The 5,808-nt window shown below is 44.3% G+C and overlaps 1 protein-coding gene across 1 annotated transcript in view; it reads right to left on the minus strand.

Annotated features, from left to right (window-relative positions):
* Nucleotides 1–3,787, minus strand: part of adamts10 (ADAM metallopeptidase with thrombospondin type 1 motif, 10) — a 53,544-nt gene extending 49,757 nt beyond the window's left edge. The window contains exon 1 of the mRNA XM_061237933.1: nt 3,678–3,787. The gene's annotated coding sequence lies outside the window, so the exon portion shown is untranslated. The remainder of the gene's footprint in view (nt 1–3,677) is intronic.
* Between the last annotated feature and the right edge of the window lie 2,021 nt (nt 3,788–5,808).

Below are 5,808 nucleotides of genomic sequence, written 5' to 3' on the forward strand. Positions count from 1 at the left end.
TGTTGGGCCGCTCTATGCCATGAATGACTGTAAGACCCCCTCTCCTCCACCTCCTCCCTAGCCCTCTCTAGAGTGGGGCTTTTCTGGAAGTATGTCCTTCCAATATTCTGAGTCAGTGCTCTAGAACTCCATTGTCCTCAGTCACCAAAAGTGATTGTTAAATCAGCATTAGAACGTTTGGTTAAGAACATTCTAATTGCATAACTGTGACCTCAGATTGTAAAGGGTTAAGTCCTCCCTCCCTGCCTCCACCCCCCTCCCCCCTTTCCTCCAACCCCCAGACTTTACTTAGCCATTTCCTGCTTGGCCAAACCCCCCTTCATTTTAATTACCTCTTGTTGGTTTCTCATTTTTATTGTGCAGTTATGAGAACCGCAATAACATACCAAATCGTTTTCATTAAATATCCTTTTCATCTTGTTTTTTTTGTTTTTATATGACAGTCAACAAAACACAAATCATACCCCCCCCCCTTCGCCACCACACACCATATTTACTTTTCTTTTTTTTTTCCTTGTACTTTTGTTTAAGGTAGTCTGGCTGTTTATTGATTGTCCCTCTGCAGGAACCCACCCACAATCTGCCAGGTCACTAAATCATCGGGCAGTAACACACAACAAGGGTGCAAATGGTTAAATGGAATGTGATGACTAAGATTTTTTTTTTTTTTACTCTTTACAAAGAAAACCTGTATTTGTCTTTCATGGCCTGCTTCATGGTTACGGTTATGCAAAATTCTTTGCATAGATTGGATTTTACGTCTTCGGTAGGTCGTATTTCCGCGAATTGAACTACAATCCGGACCATTCAAGCTACGCGAGAGCGATGAGCCCGTCGAGACGAAAGGATAAGGACCGCGGAACAACGTTCACAATGCCTTCAGTTACCACACGCTCTGAATAGCCCCGCATTTTAGTCACAAAAGGAGAAAAAAAAGAACCTCGCCATCCGCTTAAAGCGCAAATTACACCGTCTCGCCTGGGCGTTATTGTTTTGCACGAGTTAAAGAAAGAAGCGTTTAACAAAAAAAAAAAGCAGCCGTTTAGTTGCGCATTTTTAAACTCGCAATTTCAGGGTGGGTCAAAGATGTAATTTGGCTGAGGCCTGAGAGCTGCTTGTTGAAGCAGATAATCTGTCAGGAACTGAGGAGGACTGGAAGAGGCGCTGAAAAGGTCGGTCTGCGCACAGACTGTGCTCCCCTTGTGCTGAGCGAGAGCCGGGGTCCCTTCCGCGGAAACCTGACCGCGCAAACCGAGCCCACGTGACCGCTTCGACGTAAAGCGTCTCTCCAGAAAACAGGGTGTTGCATTTTTTGTGATTTCTTTCTTCTTCTTTTTTTTTCTGGACCGGAGCCAGGGGGTCAGGGAAATGGCACAATGGGGTGACCCCCACCCACCAGCGCCCCTGCCGAGCGGAAGCTGTCTTTTGTGACCCGCGCAGGTCCGCTGGCCCGAGACACAAACCGGAACGGCGTGAGAAAATGGCCGCCCGCGCTCTCCATTGAGAGCGGCCCGCCTGCGCTGCCAAAAGACCGGGGGCCTCCAGCGCGGCGGCATTCAAAGACACGTCACTCTGGAGGGGAAGTTCCCGCAGAATGTTTCAGATGCCATGTCGGCAAACAGGACTGCGCTCCATTTATCTGAACTCAGTCGATGAACCGAAAAGAAAATGTCCACGCTACTCTATGGGGATTTTTCAATCAATTAATTGACTTTTAATTCACTTCGTAAATGTCAACTGAAATGGAATTGTTTCCCCAACCGCCGGTAACAGTAATCCAGCCAATCACGGTGTAGCTACGAGGAGGGCCGGTGCATCTTTGTCATCTCTGAGAAAAACACAACACAAACTTCCAGCACCTTCCACTGCTTTGGATAAGGCGAGGAAATCAAATCATGACAAGGGCCAACTTAATCTCAACACTCCCAGAACTGCTGCTCACTGGATGTTTTTAGTTTTTTTTTATTCTCTGCACACTCTAGAGACTGTTGTCCCCAGAGATGAGCAGTTTCTGAGATACTCAAACCACCTTGTATGGTACCAACAACCATTCCACAATCAAAGTCACTTAGATCACATTTTCACCCCATTCTGGTGTTTGGTCTGAAAAACAGCTGAACCTCTTGACCATGTCTGCATGCTTTTATACATTTAGTTGCCGCCACATTATCGGATGATTAAATATTTGCATTAATAAGCTGGTGTACAGGTCTACCTACTAAAACGCTCACTGAGTGTATATCCAGGACACGATCAAACCCTGCACCTAAAAGGCAGTAAGCCACCAGGATGACAGACAAAATAATTAAACATAACCTAAATATCTCAAGTGTATTTCTGTGACTATATTTATATTCAGTGATGAGAATCCGCGTAATGTCCCCCCAACAGCCCCCCTCCCCCTCCCACACACGTTCACAAATGGCTTGCCCCTATTTTGGCAAGAAGCCAGTAATTGTTGTCACTGTAATTTAGAAGGAGGTCTCTTGAGCTTGCACCTGTGATGCTTGTTTACACGGTCAGTCCATTTGCTCAAGATAACGCTAAGTCATGTAGTTTTTTTAAATGTCAGAATGTCAGTTATGGGGGTGACCGATGAACTCTGGACACTGACACGTCCGACTGCAATTCATCTTGACGACTATGGGATCAGAGTGAAAACAAAAACACACGTCCTAAGTTTGACATAAATCATCTAGTGCGCAAGGTTACTGTACTCATGTGCGGTACATTCTTCCCCTGTTCGAAATGTCATTTACAATTTGTATATCTGTGAACGTTTAATTGCATAAACGTTTCCCGATATGAGCTCGCTCCTTCGCAAGATGCTAACACTCACAAAAAAGACCTGGCTGGACTCGCGCCAGAAGCCCCAGACTGCCTGCTTGGCCGCGAGCCAGGCACTGCTCCTTGCTGTGCAGCCTCAAAGCGGGCACACAATTAAGCACCGCTAATTAAATTCAACTTTTGTGCGTCTAATAACTAGTAGGTGAATGCAGTTCTGGTTCTAAATACCTCGCGCCGTCCAATCTCGCATGAATAGCACTGCTGTCAAAGTCCGTCGGTATTCCGGCATATTATTGCAGATACAGTCGATTTAAAAAGTAAATGCTAGACAATGCAGATGCAGCACAATGACAGTTCAAAACCTCCAACAAATGGGTACAGAGTTATGGTAATGAAAGCTACCAAAATAGGACTATGATACAGTTATGCTGATTCAGAAAAAAAACTGATCACTGACTTTTTTTTTTAATTCTGAAGAACTGAAAACTATATACACAGCTGGTTTTCTGACTGGGCAATTACTATTTCGACTGACATTTCCAGTGCATTGACACAGACTAGGCTACTCCTCAGCTCCCAGCTTCAAAGTGTTTGCATGCAATTCAGCAATTTAACGCAAAAATAATTGAACAAACCCCGGCCAAAAAAACGTGCAGGTTGCAGATTAACTATTATGCCAATCGCCATGCACTGCACACACAAGATGCGGATTTAATTTGGAATACATTTTAGTCACGTGAAATAGCCTACAAAAGAAACGTTTTTTTAACATGCACACACACACTGTGAGATCTGTCAAGCCTCAAACTGAACTGACACGATAATAAAGGCAAGGTTTCTGCACTGTCCTTTTCCAAAAAAAAGTCCACTGAGTTCGCTTTAAAACTTACTCTTGTTCTTTACTCTGTTGTCCTTTAGAACGTGCCGGTTGCCTTCCACATAACTGTCCCGTGCAGTGGCTGACTGTACAGTGACGAAGACCCTTCAAGCTTCCCGTCTAGTGTTGCACTGTGGAGAAAAAAAAACGGTGAGGCAGGAGTTGCGTAGCCGACCTGCGCTTTCTGCACAGCCTGCAGCGAAGACCAGGAAGTGAGAAAAGTAATAACAGCGACAGTGCGCGCGGAGGAGCTCCTTCCAAAGAAATTCTCTCGCTGCGGCTTTCTGTCTCTCCCCCGAAAGACTTGAGCGATAAAGACAGGTCTGAGTTTAACGTACATGCTTATTATAAATTACAAGAGTGCTACGAAAAAGACCACATGTGCTGCGTTATTATTATTATTATTATTATTATTATTATTATTATTATTATTAACAACCCAATTTACTTAGCTCCGAGCGCCCTCTGTGGATCATCTTAAGAAAACGGCATGGTTTTATAGCCTATGCAATGTCCTGTATGCGTCGACATAACGAAAGTCACCGTTTTACTATGACCCAGATAACTTACAATTTTTATGAATCAATTCAATCAACATTATCCCAAGCAAACGAATTCAAGTGTTTGTTGATTTTTCACACGCAGTTGTACTGCGTCTCTAGTCAGTTTTAGTGACTGTAGAACTTGCCACACTCTGTGAAGGGGAAAAAAGTAACACTCGCAATTTTGTAATTGCGAATTAAACTTAAGAGAAAATGTTGAACAAATACAAGCCTAAGTTTGATAGACTGATTCTTGTATCCGCGCGTGTATGGTCTGTGGATATATTAACCCTTCAGTAACGCAGTTAGTGGTGAAACCCAAAAGTAGTGATATGAATAAAAATCGAAAACTAAATTCAGGTGACATACTGATGACGTCACTGCATCTGTTCGTTTTTCCCCCCGGCCTAGACCATTTTTGGGATGCAGCCCGAGATCTCGAGCTCTGTAAGAGGGCTGGGGTACACTTTGGGGATTTGGTCTGCTTGGAAATCTATAAATATTTTTTATGCATTTCTTGGATGAATACCTCAAAGGCAGCCTTCTGATCCTTCACACCTGTCAACTCTACCACGTGGATCAGAATCCTGGAGGTCTCCAGACTATAATAATAAGAATAAATAAACTATATGTTATCTGTGAAGCGCCTTTCCCATGTTCAAAGTGCTGTACAGTACAAAAGAAAAAAGAAGAAAATAACAAGACCAAAGCAATAAAACAGGGAACCAGAAGAGAGGTACATACACCCTACACGACCAGAAGAAGAGCATGCTATGTATGTGTTATAAGCCAACGACCAATGTCATAAGCCAAGTACACTTTTAACCGTGTTTTAAAAGAGTTAATGTGCTCAGGTAGGCCTACCTAATGCACTCAGGTAGGTCCGTCCCAGACCCTGGGTGCAGCGGCACTAAAACCCCTCTCCCCCATTGAATGGAGCTTGGTGGAGGATACCGGAATGTACAGAAAGTACTACACCAGAGTAAACTACCTGCCTTTCCCACAACCTGACTGGAAAATTCACTACAGCTACTGAAGAGATGCGTAGGATTCTCCAGTGAAGGCAGGGAGTTTGATTAACCTTGTACTTTGAAAAGACCCAACCTCCCTCCCCCTGCCACACAATGAAATCTTCAGTGTTAATTCATCTCTGGCAAAGTTTACTCTATATAGTATATCGCTGGGTAAAAGTGACTCTGTCAGTGTAAAAATAATTCTGTCAGTGTTGATTTCACACTGACAATTTTGCTCCACCTGGGGGAGTAAAGAATAGAACAGCCTTAGATGACATGGTAGGCACGGGGGCAGTAGAACTCAGCCGGGGCTGAATGGAGGAGGCGGCCCAGGGCAGACTGAAGTGGAACCTTGCAGTTGATGCCCCGATACGCCAGATGGCGGATCGAATGAATCATCAAATCATCAGCATCATCATCATTTAATTGCATTGGGAAGGTTTCATTTAATAATGCCTGCCAAGCGGCACCTCTCTGTCGAGCTTTAAAACGCACGATAACGACATATGACAAAACCCTCCCTACCTCCGCCCTAACCACCACCCCTCCCACCCCCCCCATCTTACCCCAAATTCTGTCAGTTAAGAGA

The sequence above is a fragment of the Conger conger genome, chromosome 4 (assembly GCF_963514075.1).
Source record: "Conger conger chromosome 4, fConCon1.1, whole genome shotgun sequence".
In the NCBI taxonomy this organism is placed as follows: Eukaryota; Metazoa; Chordata; class Actinopteri; order Anguilliformes; family Congridae; genus Conger; species Conger conger.